The following is a 24,281-nucleotide window of genomic DNA, read 5'->3' as shown; positions in this document are numbered from 1 at the left end:
AACCGGAGCACCTGGGGAAACCTACACAGACACAGGGAGAACATGCAAACTCCGCACACAAAGGACCCTGATGCAAAAACTTACAGTTTTGCTTTAGGCTTGTTGTCGTGTGTTTTATGATGTTTACTTAATCTGCACACTTGTTTTTACTTTTGGATCAGGAAGCAGTTTTAGCATTATATATTTACAGAAGAGGATCTGAGACCTGCTACAGGCAATTTTTATTTATGTTCTATTTAGGGCTTGTTTTATCTGTCTAGACATTGAGATGTAAAAACTGCTGGAGATCATGTCCAGTTCTGGAGACGCTACTCCTGAAGATCGTTCTGGAACTGTGATCTGGCAGCAGAGACAGGAAAACACTGAGGAGAGGTGGGAAGAAGCAGTGCAGCTTCTTTTTAAAGCCACGCTCTCATCCAAGAAGACCATCTCACAAGTTTGTAGGCATTGCATCAAAAACGAGACAGTTATAAGATGTACAGATTGCCTACCTCATGAGTTTTATTGTTAGAACTGTGACACCTGTGTCCATAAAGAGTATGTCCACCATAACAGAGAGTCCTTCTCAGAAGGATTGTATAACCCTCTACCACCCTCTGTGTGTGCTCCCAGATAACATAGGAGGATATAAAATAAGCGATCAAGGTATTTCTTGACTCATTCAATGATCTAGTCATGTAACGATTATTAAGTGACTCTTATTAGTCCCACAACAGGGACATTTCACCTCCACATTTAACCCATCTGTGCAGTAAAACACCACATACACACTAGTGAGCACACTTGCCCGGAGTGGTGGGCAGCCCTATCCACAGCACCTGGGGAGCAGTTGGGGGTCAGGCGTCTTGCTCAATGGCACTTCAGTCATGTACTGTTGGCTCAGGAGATCAAACCAGTGACCTTCCGGTCACAGGGCTGGTTCCCTAACCTCCAGCCCACGACATACGTAATATGTCCTTTGTTTCACAGCCTGCTTTTTGCCAGTTCGGACACAAGCTCTCTTTCATAATTTTGATCCTTACAACCTGGAACAACCTTACATTCTGTCATTCTTGTGTTTATGAATGGTTTGTAATTATGTGCTGAATAGCTTTATGTAGTTTTATATTTACATGCTAAATAACCTTCTGTATCAGGGTGCATGCACATTAATATGGTGTTTTTGTCAAATTTGTAATTATGATTGAATGCTTTTATTTAATTTTGTTTGTCAACAGGCCACTATGATCTCCAGTTTGTTCTGAAAATGTACAGAAAATGTGGTGCGTCTTGGACACCTACCATTAAGGACATAGTGCTGAGTGGATACTGACCAGAAACACTCTCACTTCAGACTATATTTTTATGTCCTATGTGGAAATATGTGAGGTATTTTATATTGTACATTTTACATAAGCTTTTATAACAGTGTTCAAGTATACTTTTTTTAACAAGATCTTTTGTTTTTCACATTTTATAAAATTTTGGTCAGTAGCTGGAGCAGTGCCTCGCCACTGCACCTAAGACTCTGCCTATGAGCACAGGCATTAGCATACACCAGCCACTTACTGCTGTAGTTTTATTGCCTGCATACCAAAACATTTGCATGAATTAGGGTGTGCTTCATGTAAATTATAGGCATGATATGATAGGTGCCTGGGATGGGAACAAGTGGAAAAACACACTGGTCAGCTGCATGCAAGGCACCCAGAAAGTCAGGGTCAAAACTCGATAAAGAGGTTGTTGAGGTTGCAGTATGATGTTACTGCATTCTTTTCAGAGACCTCAACATGTTCAGTGGGGAAATTTTTGCATACCATCCAGAAGGACCTTTCGACTTCCCAAAATATTTATTTCTTGGCCTTACTTGCAGCACATGGCTGAAATGGATCCTGAACTCATCTCCCTCATATCCGTGAAGCCCATCCACTCCATCATGCATGCCAAAGGGCACAACATTAAATGTTATAATTCTAGATTCTTTATTGTCATTGCACAGGGTACAAAAAATTGGGTAGCTGTCCTACCAGTGTGTAAACAAAAAAGATTAAACTAGGAATCTTTTTTTTTGGTTCATTTTTTTTCTGAAAGTCATTTTTTCCCCCCTACTCTATCTTTTAAAAAGGTCAGCAAAATTAAGTGAAATTAACATTACACATTTTACATGTTGGGTCACATGTGGTGGCAGAAATCAGGATAGAGCTGGAACCACAATCATTAAGGAGGAGGAAGAAGTAAACAGTTACTTGTCACAGGTTGCTCTGACAACAAAGTACATGACAAAAGCAGGAGAGTTTTTGTTGAGCTTAATCTAATCATAATTGATTATTGATTAATTTATGCCTACATATCATGTAAAAGGAAAAGCTGATATGATGGCCATTCATGCCCGTGGATGGAATGTGAAGAAGAAGAAACTTCACATGTGTTCATCGCAGAGATACCTCAAGGTTACAGTGATGTCATTCATATTGTTACATTGGAGACTCAGAGAGTTGGGATGGGTTTAATGGAGGTTTAATAAAAGAAGTCATCCAAAACTTATGGTCACAAAAGGAGAGTAAATAGGTCATAAAATGTAATCAAAGTAACCAGGCAGCAGTACAAAAGGACAAAAGGCCCAGACAATGCAAACGCACAGGGACTGACTAGTGTTCACACTGAAAGGAAAGTCTGATCAGAGCTGTAATTAGGTGCAGGTGGGGTGATCATGGAAGTCTTCTTAAAAACAGGGTTAATGCTCAGGGGAAAGAGACCTCTGGTGGCCAGATGGGGGATTACCAACACATACATGCTCTTTTTTACCTATGCCTACAGTTGTATGCAAAAGTTTGGGCACCTTTAGTAACACCCCCTTTGGCAGATATGACAGCTTGCAAATGCTTTCCATAGCCAGCTATGAGTCTTGCATCCTGCAGGTCCTTTGTTGACTTATGTGGGTTGTTCTATGCTTTTCTTGATCTTAATGACATTTTGCATTTTTTTATAGCCTTTCTCTGCTTTATGCAGAGTTCAGTTTCATTTTCAGATCCTCGATTGGCTGCTTAGAAGGGCCCATGGTTTTTGTTAGTCCAAGGTTTAAAGAATCAGAGAATGTATTACACTCTGAAATCATCATAAGCTGACAATTCCTATTGTCAATTCTTCACCTGCAAAGCCAGTCCTAACCAGTCAACTATGGCCTTATGAGGTAATATTAAGTTCTGAAAATTTACATCGTAAAGGGTGTCTAAATATTCATATGCCACAATTACTTTTTTTTTTTTTGTATGTTAATTATATTAAGAGTTTCATTCTAAAATGCCATACATGCATTTGTAACAAGTTTTTTGAATAGAATAAAAAGTGGCTTGTAATTAAAACTCCCCTAATGATGATTAATTAATCATAATGTAGTGCTAATATTTCTTGTGTGTGTAAATCTCACTTTCAGGGGGGTGGTGTGGGACAACAATTCTTGAAAGTGGTCTATAATGAATTTTGAAACAAAACCCTTCAAATACAAAGTAACATTGCATTATCATTTGCAAAAAATGTTAATAGAAATAGTTTGCTGCAGAGTTTACTTCCTTTCAGTTTTTTTTTTTTTTGCCCACCACCACCCCCCCTCTTCGGAGGATGATTTTTTTCTTTATTACTGTTATTACAAATATCTTTTAGTACATACTGTCTTCATGTAGAGGGAGGACAACAAACTGCAAACATACAAGCAAACAAAAATTTCAAGGGGGAATAAAGGAGAAAAAAGGATAGAAATTGGAAGAAAAAACAAACAAACATATAGAACATGTAAAACAGAAAAACAAAATCCAGTAATTATAATATTTGTATCCTCAGACAATAAGTTGAGCTATAGCTTTTTATAATAACTGCCATATATATTTATTTGTGTGTGTGTGTGTGTGTGTGTGTCTGTGTGGGTGTGCGTGTGTGTGTGTGTGCGCGCGTGTGTGTGTGTGTGTGTGTGTGTGTGTGTGTGTGTGCGTGTGTGTGTGTGTGTATTAATACGTGATCAGGAATATTCTGGTAGAGGCTCCACAGGCAGGTTTAAAGCCTGTAGAAGTTAAGGTGGTTGTAGAACACTGTTAAGTGTTGACCATGTTTTTCTGTATTCCTGAGATTTGTTTTTGATAGATGCTGAGATTTTCTCCGTAGCTTTGTGTTCTATTAGAAAGGTTTTCCTTTGATCGTAATCTTTTTCCTTGTTTTCCAGTTTGTCAGAATGGTCTTTTTCGTGATGGTCAGCGCCACCGAAAGTGTTCTGTTTTCTTCCTTGTTTAGATGGACTGATGATGTGTCACCTAACAGACAGACTGATGGGGATGGGGAGATGGGTTGTTTTAACAATGAAGTTAGTTGATTTATAACAAGTTGCCAGAAGTGCTTGACTGGAGTGCAAAGCCACACGGCATGTATATAACTGTCAGGAGTGTTTAGTGAACAGTGTGTAATTCTAATTCTAGAATTACACACTGTTCACTAATTAATTCTAGTTTATCTTTTTTGTCTTTAATTTTGGAGTTTAGTTTGGATCTAAGCTGATGATATCCCAGAAACTGGTTACTCTCAAAGCCGTATGCCTGGGTTAAATGTGAAATGGTTCAAAGTGTTTATTCTGTAGGATGTGCTGTAGATCAGTAATACCTTTGCCTTTCCATTTGTGTAGAGTTGTTGTTTTTTTGATGGAGGGACGTCGGGGTTGTGCCATATGGGTGAGTGTTTGGAGGGTGACATTATAGTGTCAGTGCTCTTGTGCAGTTTCCACCAAGCTGTCAGTGTTGATGCTATCACTGGGTTTTTGAAACAGGATGGCGTTTGAGTGTTGTACTAATGAATGGTAAGTCTGAAAGTTGTATTTCATTACTTGAAGCTTGTTCTACTGCTCTCCATGATTCATCTGTTTGACTAGGCTTTATCCATTTTTTATGTATTGTAATTGATTTGCTAGGAAGTATTGTTGGAAATTGGGGGCTTCGAGGCCTCCCTGGGTTCTTGATCGAGTTTACTTCCTTTCAGTTAAAAAAAGAGTGAATTAATAATTTGGCCCAAACCTTTGCATATAATGTACTGAGTGTACAAATGAGTAAACAGTGTAATAAGCAATTTATTACCAGTATCTGAAATCAAGTAGTTGTTTAGTGCTGTGATCCTGATAAGATAAAGTTTGTTATACAGATGTCAGGCTTTCATGATTACTTTTTGAGACAATTTCTAAAAACATTGAATATCATGATCATTCTTTATGCTCCTGTTGAAAACTGGATACAACTTTACAATAAGATTACCCTTATAAAGTTTTATGAATTGATTAGTTAAAATTAGTTTATTAATGGTGACTAATTAGTTCATAAACACCTTAAAAATCATTAGTAAGCACTTACATACATACACATAAACAACAAGGGTAACTGTTTGCCTAAAAGTGAACCCACATTCTTTTATACTGTTAAACCTGGATTTTACTGGTTAAGTCCAGTAATGCCTCATAATGCTCTTCTAATGAACTATAATAAATTATTTTGTGACTTTTAAACAAATAGTAACACAAATGTCACTATTCATTATAATGCTTTTTAAAGGGATTATGACCAGTGCATAATTATACAGCACTTATAAAACATATTAACAATTGTAACCACATTATGTTTACAATGCCATCATTGAGTGCTTCAAGTGATTGATATTTTGTTATTCTTTATCATAAATAAATTACAAGATAAAATAAACATATTTCTTTGTAATGTGAGTTGAAACATCCAATTTCCAACTAATTATAAAAGCACAGACACATCATTGCAATTAAAAAACTTTCATTTCTTAATTTCTTACATTTTGCACATTAACAACTGTTTTGAGCAGCTCTCCCAGCTGATCACATAAACAAACACACACACACACAAACACTTTCTGTAACCACTTATTCTTCTGGATTGCAGTCACATGAACAGTGTCATATTTAACAATAAAATGTAGAAACAGTTCAGTCTTAATACATACTGAAGCACACTCATGTGCTTTGTATTTTCTGGTATCATGCATGAGGCACCCCAGAACACCATGCTTGTGTTTTTTAACCAACCAGTACTCCCATTCTATCAATCTTAGATATTCTTTTAAGAACTTTGTGGAACAATTTCCTCGAAGGCGCCAAATGGGTCAACAAAGTGCCTTTATGGCATACTGCGTGATGATTGTAGCCTTCTTCTGTTAGAGCTCTCCTATAGGCTTTCCACCCATCTGTCACAATGCCTGTACCTCTCTGAACATGACGGAGTATGGTGGGGATAAGGCTGTTTCTAGAGCGGTCTCTAACAATCTTGAGTATTGGTCTTCTGGTGGTCTGGTGAACTTCTAGAATGCCAAACACACTTTTTTTGGATCTCTGCCATGCAGACCCAATTCTACCTTGATTGTACTATGAAAAAAAAAAATTGCAACAGATTGTTCATACTGTTGCTATGGCGTGCATTATAAAATTACACAAAACATTATGAAATGACAAAAGAATACAATTATTGCTACACTTCTCTAAGAAAGAAAACATATACATTGAAGTAACAGTGAACACTTCACTAAATATTTCATCCCATCCCTATTTCCAAAAAAATATTGGAGGACCCTATTCAACTTAGTGGTAATATTAAACCTTGTCAAATAAAGTCTGTTGCAAGAGTGCATAGTTTTGTTTCAGTCATTTTACTTCATTTTTTGTGATTATTAGCACAGATATTTGCACAGTGTCCCCTTGTGTAGAATCTTCAGTTTGGCTATTAATGAGTGGGTGACTTAGTGAGTGACTTAATTAATGCTTTAGTTAATGAGTAAGTGAGTGACTGAGTTAGTGTGTTACTGTGTTAGATAGTGAGTTAGTGTATTAATTAATGAGTGAGTTAATAATTGAGTCAGTGACTTAGTTAATGACTGAGTTAGGGTGTTAGTGAATTAGTTAAGTGAGTGTGAGTGAGTTAGTATGTTAGTTAGTGAGTTAATAAGTTAATTTGTTTGTGAATGAGTGATCTAGTGAGTCAGTTAGTGAATAAGTTACTAAGCTAGTGAATAAATTAATGAATTGGTGAACAAGTTAGTTAATGAATGTGTGAGTGAATTCATGGGTGAGTTTGTGAGTGGTTTTTGAGTGGGTTAATGAATAGGTTAGTTTTTTTTTTATTTTATTTTACTGAAATCTAATTGGCAGATTTCTTAATATTGTCTGAGTTTGTGGTATTCACAAGCACTTACTTTTCTTTTATGTGAAAACTTGCTTTCATCCAGCAACACAAATAAGTGCCGTCCACCAACTTCCATTGCACCTTGCTTGCAGACTTTGCTGATAGCACGCCTGCAGACCTTAAAGGACAATTAAATGTTATAAGTTTGACACCCTTTAAATAGACACAACAGTGGTGCAACATATTTTCTGTACAAACCCTCCAAGCCTTGTGAATAAGGTAAAATGTATGATTAACATCTGTATATATTTGTTGCATTTCCAGAGATTATCCTTCTAAGGAGATACATCTTTACCAGAACACCCTTTATGATTTAACCAATTAAAAGAAAACCAATGATAATTTGTTCAGCTGTGAACAATCCCTGCTGAAAAATCCAACTAAGACCAATTTTTGTTGGTAACTGGTTTCAGATTGTCTAAGTTGGTCTTTGATGGTCATTAGCTAGATTCTTTTGGTCTAATATGGTCAATGTGGTTGACCAGCTGGATTTCCAGCTGTACTAGACAAAAACATACCCTATGCTGGTCTACTGGTTAAACTGGTAGTCCAACTTGGTTAAGATGGTCATGCTGGTAGAGCAGCTAAACCATCAAACCCAAATTAAAACATGCTCTATGCTGGTCAACCAGCTAAGCCAATGTATCAGCTTAACCAGCTTAACTATCTTGAGCCAGGTTAGGTTTGTCAGAACAATACCATAAAATTGAATTGTTTTAGCAAAATTTGCACACAACTGTAAATGAACTCCAGATGATTTTACAGATGTCTATGTGACCTATAAAAATGGTTCCTTTGCAGACAGACACTGTTTTGCCTCAGGAACAATGTCTTTTCCATGTCCTATTGGTGAAAAGGATATATGACGTTAATATGAATACATTTAAAATATATATAAAATTCTCAGTCAAAAAGATATGCTCTACTGTCTACAAGGAAAATATCCTTAGGCTACTGTAAATAGGCAAAGTTTAAAAGCCTCAAACACATATCCAAATGTTTCCAAAGACTAAGTGTGTTTAACAATTTGAAGGCAATTTGGAGGTGATAATGTTTATAAATAAACTTCTATAATTGAACTGCATTCTATTAATTTGGGTGTTATTTCGATTAGAAATATTTAAAATACATCTATAATTCTAGAGATATGTGACTTGATGCAACAATATCAATAACAAAGTTGGGGCTTACAAGAAAGGGCAAAACCGAAATTAATGAACACTCGGTAAGCTTTCCACTATTAATCATTTAGATTTTCATAGTTCTGCTTGGTAACATTAGCTAGTACCTTCTATGCAACATTTGGTTGCTGAAACATTTTGTGTTGTAACATTCTCTGTTCAGATCCTTAGAATTTCTCGATTCACTAATGTTTACATTGGATGCTTGTTCAAAGATTGTCAAAACACTAAGTTGTTTTTCTTTGGTACACTCTGGAGCCACTTAGCTATGCTCGCTAATTATTGATGAAATGAAACAAGGAAAAGCTCACGTGCGTTCTGATTGCTGTAGCTAGAAGTTCTCTGCAAAGTGGAATACACAAGTATTTGAGCATTTAAAGGGTGAATCCAGACAATATGAAGTGAACATGTTCTGCTTCAATGGAACTGAACACTTCTAGAGGGCTAGTAAACAGTTTCACTTCACAGAAAGCTGCAGACCAGGTTACTGATCAGTGCAGGTCTCTTAGCACCTGTTGCACAGTTTGATGATGTTGCAGGACACGAAGGTATTTAATTAACTGTAGTTCACTTAACCCCCAAGTTTTCAAGCCTGGACCCTGGAGTAGCCACAGCCCTGCACATTTCTGCTTTCCAGCTCGACCACATCCACTTCAACATGGGAAGAGCTTAATAATTCACTAATTACTCAGATGAGGTGTATTGTAGCAAGGCAATCACAAAAACACTATCAGAAACATAAAATATGCAGGGGTTCTCCAAGACCAGGGTTATGAATTGCTGGCTTCTGTGCTCAGCGTGTAGGGCAGGACACTGTGAACATTTTTGTGTTTCTCACATCTAGCACACCTAATTCCACTCAATAATGGGCTGGTTCAGGTATGCAGAGTGAGGAAAACACAAAAACATGCAGGACCAGAACTGGGAACCACTGGCATAGGGAATATAAGGCAGGGCTTTCCAACTCTGGTCCTGTAGCCCCCCTGCTCTGCATTTTAGTGTTTTCCATGCTTCCAACATGCCTGCTCCAACTAAGCAGATCACTGACAAGCCCTTCCTGAGTTGAACTGGTTGTTTCAGAACAGGGAAAATGTGCAGGACAAGTGGCTTCAGGATCAGGGCTGATGACCCTGATATAAGGATTTGCTTTGGGACACTAAATCGAATGCAGTTAAAGTGTAAATTAGAAATCATTTTGTCAAGAAATTAAATGTGTGTATTTTGCTACTGAGTTAAGCATAATTATTTTTCTCTGTTTTACAAATACAAGTAAAAATGCTAGCTAAAAAAGTTACGCTAGTTAAAAAAAAGCATTCCTTCATTTTGTCCACAAGTTTGGTGGAGGAAAAAGGACAAGAGAGGACAAATTAATAATAATAATAATAATAATAATAATAATAATTTATATAGCATTTTCCACACTGGTGGCAGCTCAAAGTGCTTTACAGACAGGTGATAAAACAACTATACAAGAAATCATGAGTACTTATTTAGTATCAGAAGAAAATGAAACATATCAAATTAGAAGATAAACACCGAAAGACATAGAGTTTAAATTAAATGCTAAGTTAAAGAGAGACGTTTTTATTCCTCTGAGGTCCAGGGAGAAAAGAGGAGTCACTTCTCCTGGTTAGTGTGACACTCTCATGTTTGACCAATTTATTTCTGGTCACCTCCTCATGGAGATGGACTGTCTTACAGAGTTCACCCTAGCCTTCCCCCTCCCAGTACTGTTAACACTGTGTGATGGGGAGTGTCCTATCTGGTGGGTGGGAATTGGAAATAGATAAATCGGGTGGAGAAAATGGTTCTTTAACTTGTAACAATGATGGAAACTTTTGGTGCTTTATAGAACCATTTTTAATGGATTCTTTAAAGAGGTTATACAAGAATTTTCCATGTATTCAAAGAACTGCTTTATTAAGCAAAGAACCATTTTAAGCAATGAAATGTTTCTTTGAGCTGTTCTCTGTAGAATGATTGGCTTTATTAAAGAATCCTTGAAGAGCCCCTGTGTTGGAGCTGACCTTTGTAGAATGGTAAATCTCTTGTAGGGCTGTTGTTTGGTATTGATTGCCATCAGATTTATTGTATTAATTTACTTACTTTTTTTTTTTTTTAGTTGGGTAGTCAATGCATGGCAATGAGCATGTCTCCACAGTAGATCATGTTGACCTACCTGGTAACTTCAGTTTATTTATTGTTTTAGAGAGTGTCTGCATTTTAAAGGATTGCAAAGAACGACTGAAATAAGTTGTTGGGATGATTTCTGAGTTCAGCCCATTCATCTGAGTGGAAAGTAAGGCAGTCTTCCACCAAAGAAAGATGACCGACTGCCAGACCACAGCTGATGGACAGTGCATACGCTGCTGAAGACTTTTTTATTTTCGCAGAACGGCCACTATTGTGACCATGCAGCTGTGAACAGATGTCGGGACTGCCTTCCTAAACCTTTTTATTGTGAAGAATGTGAGGCCGACCACCACATGCTTCAGGTTTTACACATTAGAGAAGCAATGCTGGAGTGTTTTTTTCCCATTTCTCCAACAATCAGGATTGATGGAAACTATAAAGTTACTGAGAGAGGTAAATATGTGCCAGCAGGGCCGGTAGCTCTAAACAAGTTAATTTTTCATATTACGGTTGTGTGACACCATTGATGGACTGGAAACTTCAATCAAGAAAACCTAAGCGTGTTTGTAATATGGTAGTGACCAGTGTTAGCGTCCTCAGTTATAAAGAACAGAGCCCTGAATTTTTGTAGCTGTGTGTTTGCATGTTGGGTATATTTATGTATTTGGAAACAATTACTAATTTGGCAGATTTTATGTTAAATTTGTATTTATTAAATTTCTAGAATATTATGCATTCTTATTCTAGAAGGCCCAAAAAACCTGCTAATTTGTATGTGTTCCAACAGCTTGTCTCCTCCCAGTTGTTTTACCAGGGTCAATCTGCTGATGTGGATCAGATTTGCTCCAAGTGACCCCTGGAAGACATGTAATTCTCATAACAATGAAAGGTATGTGCGTTGAATGTGGTAAATGCTCCCCATAATGCCGTTGCATTTCATTTGCATGCTTAAAGGTTCTTTACATGGTGAAATAGTTCTTCAGATTGACATAGAATGTACGTGGTTCAATATAGAACCATTTTCAAAAGGTTTCCAAATACATTCATATGCAGCACATTTTCCATTAATCTGAAGAACGTTTTCACGATGCAAAGAATCCTTTAAGCATGCAAATAGTTCTTTGAGTGTTCATGATTTGATGTAGGACCATTATATTTACTAAAGAACCCTTGAAGAACCTTTTAAAGGGTGTAACTATTGTAACTATTTTCAACAAATACTATATGTTTAACAGATAGGCACAATATGTGGCGATACATTTCAGCGAACCTTTTTGAAGTACAGTTCTGAACAACTGTTCAGAAGAGGCAAAAATGATGAAAGATCCACTGATCTGTCCAGCCAGTCTCCCTGAACATGCTTGCAGTCTCAGCAGATGGAAACAGGAAACAGTACCGGTTTATGAAATCAAAAGGCTTAGTTTACTTTTAGTACTACAGGGTTGATGTAGTTCAACAGTTGTTTTTATACATTAAAAATTAATTTGTATATATTTTTCTCAATTTTAGGACTGGAGACCCAGTCTGGACTCTTTTTTGCAAAGGATGAGGAGGCTGCATCCTTTGTTGAAAACATTCATCGAAAGGTTAAAGCGATAAATGTTAGCACCATTTTAAGTAATAGATAAAGCTAATTTTGTATCTTTTACTTTTCCTCCTGTCTCTTTTCAGAGACCTGGGATCAGGACATGTGGCACAGCCCCGTGGGCAGCAGCAAGGGAGGCTGTCCAAAGATCAAGCTCAAACCAAGACGAGGAGGGCACAGAAATCGCTGTTTGCTGGCATGGCTTTTTGTTAAGGGGGTTTAATATGTATCGTGGTGAGGTGTTTGCGTACCCCCTCTTCTTCCGAAAAGACCTTCCAAAAAACACAATATTACCTTCTTCTGTACTGATACAATGTGTTAGTATTGGCTATATTTGGAAAAGGCTGCAGTGAGGTTTACCGAACTACAGAACCCACCAAATATGAAACCGTTTCTCTCAGTTATGCATGCAAAGACATACTCATCATAATGTGAGGTCTGTCTGTAAATGTATTATCCATCTTAAAACCTTTGAAGACAGACTGTGTGTCTGCCTGTTTAGAACCTGCAGACAGACGTCTGCAATGTCCTGCACTTACTGCAGATTGAAACATCTTTCCAAGTGGATTATTGTCAGTAAATCCTGTGTGCTAATAATGGGCCTCATTCACCATCTTTCTAAGGTTTTTCTTAAATGTGTTCTTGACAAAGGTTTTGAGGAAAAAGTCTACATTGGATTCATGACGTGTTCTTAAACCACAGAACTGTTCACACCTTTGTTCTCTTGAGTGTGCACAGATTCTGCTCACACCTAAGAACAAATCACAACATAACAAAACACTGGTGAATGTCAGAATCTTAGAGAGAACTGTGTAAGTGGGTTCTAAGAAAAAAATCTTCTTATGAATTGGTTGGTGAATGAGGCCCAATGTTTTCTTTTAATTGGTATCCAGATTGTTTGGGGTGGAAGGAACCAAGCAGGTGCTGGAACAACCATCGGTGAAGAGGTACCATTAATGCAAAAGTCCCTTTTATAGCTGCAAATTAATTTAAAACGTCTTCCAGTAAAATGTTTGCGCTTCTTATTTGTCACAGGTAAAGCAGATAAACAGCTACATGTCACATGTGGCCCTTACCACCAAACACATGAGGAAATAAGGCAAATAGTCGGAAATCAAGGGTTTCATTTTGTTGTTAAAATATGGGCATCTGAAGGTGGCGGTGGTTGTGTGCATGTTTTATTCTGTTTTTCTCTCTCTACAGTGAGGACTGACATGTTTACTATTCATGTCATGGGAAGGAAATTGAGGAAGGTGAAAGCATTGCACAAATCACTGTTTCAAAGATATCTGAAGGTGCTCCATTAAGCCATGAAATACATTTCCTACATAGTCAAACATGTCAGGGAGCTTTTGCTTTTAAAGACACCCAGTGCAGTTGATGATGCAATCTTCAGAATTTCATACTGCCTGGGTATTTAGGTCTGTAGAATTGTATGCATTATGCACTGTTTATACTTACAGTGATAATTCAGTGAACACTAGCTTACACAGTTTTACCCTTGGCTGATCAATTACTCCAAGTATTTAATCAGCCAAGACATATTGGTGCCTACATACACTCTATGGAGAAAAGTATTGGGACACCTACAAATTACACCTACAGAGCTTTTATGAATCCCATTCTAAATCCATAGGCATTAATATGGAGTTGGTCCCCCTTTGCAGCTCTAACAGCTTCCACTCTTCTGGGAAGCTTCTACAAGATGTTGGAGAGAGTCTGTGGGAATTTCTGCCCATTCATCCAGAAGAGCATTTGTGAGGTCAGACACTGATGTTGGACGAGAGGGTCTGGCTCACTATCTCCATTCTAGTTCATCCCGAAGGTGTTTGATGGGGTTGAGGTCAGGGCTCTGTGAGGGCCAGTCAAGTTCTTCCACACCAAACTCACCCAGCCAGGCCTTTATGGAGCTGCTTTGTGCACTGGGGCTCAGTCATGTAATTGGACAGTTATGACCGCCATTGGTCAATCTGTTCTCGGTGGGCTTTTAAGCAGACTTAACTTTTACCAGTTATCATAAAAATTGATGTGGTATGTTGGGCTAGGGCCTTTCTACTACCCAAGGACATGTCCTAGCAATCAGCCTCTGTTAGATGCTCTTTGTATTTCTGAAAGTGAACACTGGAATATCTCCTGTACCTAGATTGTGAAAGTAAAATTGGGTTCACATTTATGAAATTGTCAGTGTGAAAAACTTTCAAGTACTATGTTTATTAGTTGAGTGCACTTTTTAAGGGGCGGGGGGTTCATCAGATTGTCTCAAAAATTGAGTTTTCTGACCCAAATGGTAAACAGTCATGGATTATGTAATTCTACATGTTTGTAATGATGCCCCAGGAATGCATACCTCTTTTAGAGGCTATTTAAACCATGCATTACTATGGGTTTTGTGTCAGTATTGTACCTTGATATGATCTGGCTGGTTTCTGTCTACAGTTTGTGCTAAAATGCATCCCCAGTTTTATTAGATGAGATCCACTTTTGCTTTCTCACGTAAAAGCACATCAATATGTACATTTTTTACACTTCTGTTAAATGTGGTCGAGATCTGTCTCTGACTGTCTCCGAAGGTGGTTGGAGCGATCTGGTCAAAATCTGATAACAGTGCATCCTGTGTATGCTTACACCTGGCTTCCCATGTGCTCAAGTGAAATCAGAGCGTGATCCAATCAGCAAATATGTATGTTGATACAAAGTATAAGCAGCCTCTTGATTGACTAAATTGACCTCTGGACTTGGAGGGACACCAGTATTCAATTGTTGCCAATTAGGAAAAATGGGAATATCACGGCCATATCTACACATAAACATCAAACAAACAATACACATCACACAGACATGAGTGTGGATCACTGCGTTCCCTCCGTTATATAATCCGGTCCCTCTTTCTGAGAGTGATATTCCTGAAATAGTGTAATTCTGGACAGTATCTTTCTTAAACTGCTGCTCTGTAATGGTACTGAATGCAGTCCAGCAGCGATGTTGACCGCCCCAAAATGGTGGCGCCGTTGACACGCCTGGCTTGACCCATCTAGGTATGTATATCTATGGTAATAGATGGACTACAGTTTATAATTGTTACCCTAAATGCCCCTATATGGTGGGTGTTTTCTGATTAATTGGATTATGAGTATGAATAGTTAATGTGGTGTTTCCTGTACTTTGTGCATCCCTTAAAGCAGACTTTTAAAGATTACATCTTGCCAGTGTTGACACGAGCCTAAAGGTCACAAAGTAATCATTACAGTTACCCACACAGCTATAAACTCCACAGAAAAGCACTGACCAATAGAATGGGACACTCTGGAGCAGCTGCACATGAGCCTAAGGGGTATAAAGCAATGTGAAGGGGGACAAACTCTCTATAAATACTCTATTTATCTGGTGTGCAGATACAGTAGAACAACACAGAACAATACAGAACTCCAGCTGTGTGATGTCTCTGTCCTGCAGTCCATGAAGCTCTCTGTTATTTCTAGATGTTAAAGGTTAGACAGCATTAATAGTGAACAGAAGAGACTTTGTGAAGAAAGAGAAAGACACCTGTTCTTTTCCTTTTGGTTTCTCTTCATAATGAAGGGTTTCTGTATCTTCTGCTGTGGCGTCTGATCATCTCACTGTAAAGCCCCTATAAAATATACTCAGATGAGCTACTTCATTAAGTGCACATGCAGCTCCTTGTATCTACACTCACTGTCCACTGTATCAGCTCCACTGACCACATAGTTCCACTCTGTAGTTCTACAGTTACAGACAGTAGTCCATCTGTTTCTCTGATACTCTGTTACCCTGTTCTTCAGTGGTCAGGATATTTTGGATACTGGATGGCTAAGCGAACACAGGGTTCTGCTAACTTAAAGGGAAATCAACTGACAGTAACAGTTCAGGAAACTAAAGTTACAAGTACAGATTTTCGCACTTTCCACATTATTTTTGTGTAGAGTGATTTAAAGATGGTCAGTCCCCTGAAAGTACGATGGAGGAAAATAAATCAACATGGCCAACTGATATTTGAGAAGAGGACTAAATCAGGTGACACACAGTTTATTGTATGAATTGTAATTGTAAAGTTAGTTTCTTACACAAAAGTGTTACGAGCTTAGCTTCACAAAATTGATATATTTCTGTGAAGTTTTATGGCAAATCCAGACAAATCTACAAAATATTTGACAAACTACAAGTGAACAGCAATTTCATAACATTATGCAGGTTCTTTAAATACAGTGACCTTTTTTCTGAACTCATTTTTCAGCAACAACATCTTCACTTCATCATCTCCATCTCCTTCATCTTTACAGCACATTGGTAATGAAGATGTTCTCTTTCAGAAATGCTGCTGATGTCAATAACTGCAGTTTTGCTTTAGTTTTGCTGTCCTGTGTTTTATGATGTTTACTTAATCTGCACACTTGTTTTTGTCTTTAGGATCAGGAAGCAATATTAGCATTATATCTTATATCTTATATTCTTTTTAAAGCCGCGCTCTCATCCAAGGAGATCATCTTACAAGCTTGTGGGCATTGTGACCAAAACGAGACAGTAATAAGGGCAGATTGCCTACCTTATTTTTGTTTTACTGTTAGAACTGTGACACCTGTGTCCATAAAGAGAATGTCCACCATAACAGAGCATAACATAACATAACAGCAGCCCTTTGTCACACCTTTGTAGAGGGGTGACCGGTATGGTCCTTAACCCAGGTGGGTCTTTAGACAAAAAGAAAGGAAAACAAAAGAAAAGAGGGCTGGAAGAACAAAAGAGAGAATTACTTAAAACCTAAAAGCCCAAAAGAAGGCTTGAACGAGAAACGACTCCATTCAAAAAGTGTCCACAAAGAACAAACAGGTGAAACATAAAGCTGACCTTCCTCTCAGAATCACAGAGGAAGTGTTTTTGTTTGCTGATTATCTTTTATTTCATTTTTCTCTCTCAGCCTTTGTTTGAGCTGCTTTGTGTCCCCTCTGTCCTCCCATTCCTGCCGTTTATTTCCCATCTGCTGAGGTGCTTTTCCTGTTTTTGCCTGTGCTTCCTGGTGGTGCAGTGGGTCAGTCAGTATGTTGGCGGTTTGAGTCTGGCTCTGAGCCACTGCAACAGTCACCCAATTCACACCCCATCACCTCACTAAATTCATTTAAGACCCTTTCTCACAGGTTTTCCTCCCCCCGCTGTCCCGTACCCGCACACACAGTAATGTAATGTTTTTATCTGATTTTTAATCATGAAAATGTTTTTATTTAATTTTGCTCATCAAGGGTTTTCAAGACAAGTGTTTACTGAAATGTTTGAATGCCAATCATGCCAGTTTGTCACCAGCTGTCTGCAGATGGTAACAGGAAGATGTACAGCTTCTGTAGAACAAAGGGTTCTCCACGGTTCCCACAGCTGGTGGAGGGAATTTCACTGACCACAGTATAGAGTCACTTAGCTGGCCCAGTAAGAGTCTTAGCTGCAGGGGAAAGTCTCACACCGCAACTACGGTGTATCACACAGGAGGCCGGCCAGGAAGCCTCGAAGGCCGAAAGTAATGTTTTCCTGCAGCTGAACGCCTCCAGTCCAGCAGCCTCATAGCGGCGATGCAGCGTTACCCAAGCGGCCGGCCCGAGAGGCCTCATAGCTGCAGCATAGCGCTGCTCATGCAGCCCAACACTACAGGTCCAGGCAGCTCCAGTGCTGCCTCATAGCTCACTCTCAGCCACTATCTCTGTGGATAAGATGGCAAACTCTTTAGGCAAACAAAAAACAAACACAAACAATACAAAACTAACGCAAAACCAATGTAAAGCAGCAGCCATAGTGCACCAGTGTACTTACAGCACACACACAATATAATATACAAGTTCAAATTGAAATGAAATATTTTGGGATCACACTAACAACTTAATTAACTTTTTCTCTTAAATTTTTGATGGTAACTTGAAGGGCATTTTTTTGAAGGATTCTCTTACATAAATCAGGAGCATTATTCAGACTGATCTATCCAACACACTCACTGAGTATATCTGAGAAAATGATTAAAAAATTAATAAAAAATAATTAACTGGAAAAACAAACTCCACTATCTCAGAAAGGGAGACGTAGTCGAATCCTTTATGGAGGGTCTGAATATGATTCACTTTACTGTTATGATTGGTAGTATTAAAATGAAGTGGTCAGTCATTTCTAAGAGATGGGCGTGGCGTCTGGTTACCCTTCCTAGTAAAGGTCTTGAGTCCAGTAAGATGGAGTGGTCAATCAAATAATGGTATCAAATGCACCAATAACATCAAGCAGAACAAGCAAATATACACTTCCATGGTCAGAGGATAATAAGAGGTCAGTGCTGTCTCTGGACTGTGATCAGGCCTAAATCCAGATGGGAATCTTTCATGTGTGTGATTCCTGTGTAAGCAGGAACTTGGCTGTTGTGCCACAGCTTTTCCCATAATCTATAATGTAAAGGGAAGATTAGAAAGGTCTATGATTTGATAGCTTGCAGGGATCAAGATTAGGTTTCTTAATAAGAGGTTTAATCACTGCTAATTTAAGAGTTTTTGGTATATTGAGCCAAAACTATGAGATGAGTTTATTATTGTTTGGTTATTTCTGACAAAATGTCTGAGAAACCCTGTAGGAAGTGGATCTAATATGGAAGTAGGAGGTTTAGAGGAGGAGGTCATTTTAACCAGCTCTCTTTGTTGGAGTGAGATAAACGACTCCAGCCTCTCTGCAGTGGTTACTGTACTCAAGATCAGGATTGGCTTTGTAGGGCGGCAGGTTTTGTAGCGGTTAACTGTGCGTTTTGGATTTTTTAACTGATGTTTTCAGTTTTATTTCTGAAATAATTCATGAAATCATTGCTGCTGATATTATCTGGAATTCAGAAATATGATTTAAAAATAGTGCCAAGAAATAGCACTGTTTGGCCAGTAGAGGGAGCAAGTGGTCTGCAGTAATATGGGTGTGTCAAAGGGGAATTCCACCCAGTTTTCAGTGGATTGTCTACATAATTCAGTGTTTGAGGTGTAAACAGAGAGATTCAGAGTGGTTTGGTGTGAAATGGTTCAGATGTCTTTACAGTGGTGGTGATAGGAACTAGGGGTCGCCATGACTACAACACAAATATAGACATTTTATTTACTATCCAGAACCACCAGTGAACCTACACGAGTCTTCTGAGTTTATATGGAATGTTGATGATGGAAAATAGTGGAAAATCTGAAATAATAAGTTTTCTTTGGGGACTATTTTGCCTCACAGCGCCCTGCATGTATCCCTCCACCATGAATGGAGTTTAAGTTCTCTAAACTACCATAAAACAGTGTCTCAGTCATCAGGCAGTGAATTCATAACCATTTACTGTAGGAACTTTCTGTGAGGGAGCTTTTAGAGGAGGACGTCTGGTTCCTATCACCACCACTGTGAACAGTTCTGACTCGGTAAGTTTATCTAGAACAGAGCGTTTCACACCAAACCACTCTGAATGACTCTGAACTGCGTCTTAACTGTTTAAGTTTGTTTATTGATTTTGTTGTTCTGGTTTATCTATCCGGTGTGTTCCAGAGGAGGATGGGTTCCTCTCAGTGCTTCTTCCTCCTGTTCTGAGGGAGTTGCTCTTGTGAGGTTACTTGTGGTAAAAAGCTCTATACAAACACATTTGAACTGAATTTGGATAAATTATGGATAAATAAATAAATAAACTAACACACACATGAACAGCAGCACTTTAAGAAGTGAGGGTGATTATCAGAAGGTCAGAATGAGCACGAGGTGAGGACTTTACTGCACGTGGACTGAAACTCAGTGATTCACAGTCAGAAATGATTTCTGCTATAACTTCTCTCATCCACCAGGTGTCACCGTGCTCTCGTTGTTCAAAGCTCCACAAATTCAGATCTTCCTCAGGAAGAAGCTTTAAAACCTGAATGAGCTTCATCTGTTCTTCACTACAAACACTGTTCAAGTGGCATGAGAACAAAAACAGCCTCAACACTGCAGACGAGTCGACAGCTAAACACTAATGAACCTGTATTTGAGTTCATAACAGCATAATGTCAAATCTTTTTTCAGGATTCCCAGAGTTTTGATTCTGAGACATTCAGGGGGTCCAAGAGGTTAAACAGGGGGTCCTTTTGTAAATGGGAAGTTAAAAGCACTGACTGAAACTGCAGCTGCCATTGTCCGTGTCCTTCCCTTCCCTCTCCCATCACATGCCACACGCTACCTCCTCTACTCTCCACCCAGCTACAGCTGAGGGGGACGTAACACACGCCCACATGGAATGACCTGTACATGTACTGGGCAGAACTGGAGGGTGGTGAGAACACGGGGATAAAACAGACGTGTGAGGGGTGTATAATATGACTGTATTTCAGCCATCACCAATTATGACACATCAGCATGTGATACAGAGCAGTGTTTGGCTGTGTTGGTCCTGGAGGGCCCTGACCAGCACTCTTTAGTGTTCTAACTGACCCCAACACACCTGATCAGCTAACCAGCTCATTAACAGCTTGTTACTGGGTTAACGTGGCTGTGTTAAAGCAGGAAAAGGACAGTGGGCCTCCAGCATCAGGGCTGAGAAACACTGATAGACCATATAATAAATAAATCTAATATAAATCATGTGATAAATATTGTGGTAAAACAAATCCAAGAGATTCATAATGAAGAAACTCAGGTCCTCATTGTGTAAAAACCAACACAGTTCACTGTACAAAAGTCTAAAACAGCCATGAAAAAGATCAGAGCTTCAAGTTTGTCATTTGCACCACATCTGTTATGAAATTAATCCTTCAATTGTATTTTTTTTTGACATGTTCAGTTACTCACTATATTTATGTAAACGTTTCTATGTTTTTATATGTTACCAAATGTTTTCTCTATATACACACACAATATACTTTTACCAAAAAAATCACAATGAAAACAAAATATTTCAACTGTTTATTCAACATTAAACACAACTGAATGTTCACATGACCTGTTGGGTATTTAAAAGTGCATTCAGTAAAACATGAAATAACCACATAGGAATAATCTTTAAAGCAATTGCACAATTCAAAAACTACATCAGGGCATGCAGTCACTCACTGTTTGGGGCTGGATTGGATCACTTATTTCTAGAAAAAAATAAAAAATATATAAAACCAATGCATGACCCAATTTAGAATGGTAATTTTTCTGAAAAATAATACTGTCTGCTGTGCTGTAAAACAATTTCAATACTTATTCATGAGCATAAACTTACAAAAACATAAATAATAAGAAAAACTATATAAAAATAAAAATGCATCATTTGAACTAACCAACAGAAGATGAGGTTTTAACCTAACAGAACTCGGAAGAATTGACATGACCTGAATTCTAGCAGCCCTTTTAGAATCATCAACATTAACAATTAACTTAACTGCTAATTTAAATCTGTATCAGCACCACCCAACACTACCCAATGTTCTTGCATGCAAGGATTATGCAGTATATTATACTGTACACTATAACTTAAACAGTCATGCTCTTGTCAGTAAATGTTGCAAAAAAATTGTTTGGGTCAATATTATCTTGGTCTTGCCTAAATCTACTACATTCAACAGCTTTGGTGCTTTTAAAATATTAAATTAAAACAGTCCTCTGAACCCTCTGGAACACTGCAACCATTTATGAACATCCAGAGGTGTTAAAAAGGAATTCCACAGATTTATCAAACTGTCTGTATACTTCAGTGGTTGAAGAGTAACTGAGTGGTTCGATGTGCAATGGCTCAGAACAGAGAAACTTAAATATTTCATTACAGTTGGGTTGCCATGCACATAACATAACTACAGCCATTTATTTACTATCCAAAACTACCAGTGACTCTACATGGGCCTCAGGAGGTTTTTGAGTAAATGAATAAAAGTGATGGTAAAACTGTGGAAAATCTAAAATAACTGTCAACACCCTAGACATAATGCCACCACCTAGAATAAAATACATTGATCACGTTTTAGAACAAACTCATGTACACCTACCATAATAGCAATGCCTCCCACATCAAGCAGCATTTTCATCCAAGTTTGTTAGGGAGCTTTTAGACCTGGATGTCTTGTTCCCGTCACCACCACTGTAAACATTTCTGACTTTCATTGCCTCAATAGAATTCCCTTTAACAGTTCTAGATAAATAAAATGTTACTTTACCGTTTGAACTGTAATAAATATCAAAAGAAATACAGGGGGTACTACACAAGAGTGAGGGCTTACCAATAGGAAAGAGCTGAGAGGCATGACTTGCCGAGCAAAAATGAAAAAGGGGAAAAATGAGCAATGCTTCACAAAGCAGTCAGGTGAGGTTTAACTCAAAAGCATGGTAATTATCCTTAAGTATGAAAACAGGAAATCATTTTACCCCCAAAAATATTTGTCAAGTGCATGTCACTTGTGCCAAGCACAGATTTCAAATGGGGGAAACGGAAGTGTGTGTCTGGACAGTGGAAGTTCCATGTAAAGACAAACTGCTGTATGTGAGGGGAGGGACCAGTGGAGCTGTCAGTCATTTGCAGATGGAAAAATGAATTGGAGTGTACCAGCAGCAGATGTAGTACTTGCACTGCAAAAATATTTAAGATAGTAACTTCAACTTTAAAGCTTGTACCTTTGGGGACAGTTTAATCACATCCATTTCCAGAAAAAGCTTCTGGAACACCTCAAAAGTGTATGGCAGTGTTGGAGGGTATGATTGAGAGCATAAATTAGCCCCATGAGCAGCGCGCAAGCTTTAGCAGTGTTGCAGCATCCCGGCAAGATCTCTGCACCGTCAAGAAGGACGGATACGTCCACTGGATCCTCTCCATCAGCACCATGGATGACCAAGATCTTGAGGATGTGTTCAGTGACATCACTGCGGTTGTCCACCTGCACACAGTTTACAAGAAAACAGAAAAATGTATTGAGAAACAAGCAGAACTGATCGCATCATTTGAAATAACTTTCACAGCACAATTACAACTTAATTAAAATTATATTAAAAATAAGTATGAAATCTATTTTACAGTGACATTTATAGGAACATGACAAAGGATGGCTACACTCCACAGATTGTAAGGCCCTAAATGAATGTTGCTTTAATAATGAATCTCAGCCACATATTCTGTCTCTGCATTCTTACAGAGCCAGGTAACACTGTTAATTCTTGTGACTGTACTTCATTTGAATCCTTTGTGTTTGTTCTTCCAGATTATATAAGTTTTTTTCTCCCTCAGTGTGGTCTATCACAGAGTGGGCTATCAGAGTGGAAGCTCTCATCCCTTAAAGTCTTCCTCTCTTATTTTAGGGTTAACTTGCAGTTTAATTTAGTTTAAATTAAGACACATGAAAGTATTTTTAACCTGTACTGTTGAAAAGAAAAAAAGCACAATTCACCAGGCAATCTTCAAAAAGTACTTCTTCTTTCTCGCGAAGGTACAGTATGAGGCTGCGGATAACAGGATAGCTTACGGCTGTGTGATTAAAACAAACGTTAACTTTACAGTATATTGTATCAAACAAGCAGAAGTCAAACTACCTAAATGAACACAGACTCATTTATTATCTCTAAAAGAGCAAACTGTGAGCTGACCTTACACCCGTGAGAATCCAGTCATGCAGCCACACCTCCGCGGCGCCTCCAAACAGCTCTGCTCAAAAATGACGCTTATCATGTCGCCTTCAACGCGCATGCGCGGATTTAAAGGCGAGTACATTGGTTAAAATTTACTTAGTATTTCTCAAGTCGAGAGGCTTTTATTGTCATTCCATCTATGTACAAGTACACAGTGGAGTGAAATTACGTTCCTCCAGGACCAACAGGGAGCAACAAGGAACAAAAGAGTACAAAATTACAAAGTGTGAATGTGCAGACAGTGTGCAAACAAAAATTATGCTAGAAAACAATACAATAAATACAATACATTACACAGGTTTAGGTCTAGGTTTATGTACAGTGACAAAAAACATTTAAATACAACTAGGATATTTAAATAACATTTATTCAACCAACACAGTTCATATATTAAAAGAATAAATGGTGTATATATTTATATTTTTACTTAAATTTGTTTTGTTTCTACTTAATTTTAATATTACAGTGTAGACTTTATGAGAGTTAATTTAATATATTTTACCACACCAAAAAGTTCATTTTTTCAGTGTACAAAAAAAAAATACGAAATCTGAACTACAT

The 24,281-nt window shown here is 38.1% G+C and overlaps 1 long non-coding RNA gene across 1 annotated transcript; it reads right to left on the bottom strand.

The window, feature by feature from the left end:
- Positions 1–21,511: 21,511 nt before the first annotated feature.
- On the bottom strand, positions 21,512–23,879 carry LOC118803160. Its single transcript, XR_005006832.1, has 3 exons — positions 23,679–23,879; positions 23,483–23,559; positions 21,512–22,975 (listed from the first exon to the last, which is right to left on the bottom strand). It is a non-coding gene; the product is annotated as an uncharacterized LOC118803160 (long non-coding RNA).
- Between the last annotated feature and the right edge of the window lie 402 nt (positions 23,880–24,281).

This window comes from Colossoma macropomum, unplaced genomic scaffold (assembly GCF_904425465.1).
Source record: "Colossoma macropomum unplaced genomic scaffold, Colossoma_macropomum, whole genome shotgun sequence".
Classification (NCBI taxonomy): Eukaryota; Metazoa; Chordata; class Actinopteri; order Characiformes; family Serrasalmidae; genus Colossoma; species Colossoma macropomum.
Note: the sequence above shows the minus strand (reverse complement) of the source record. Positions and strands in the feature narration are given on the sequence as shown.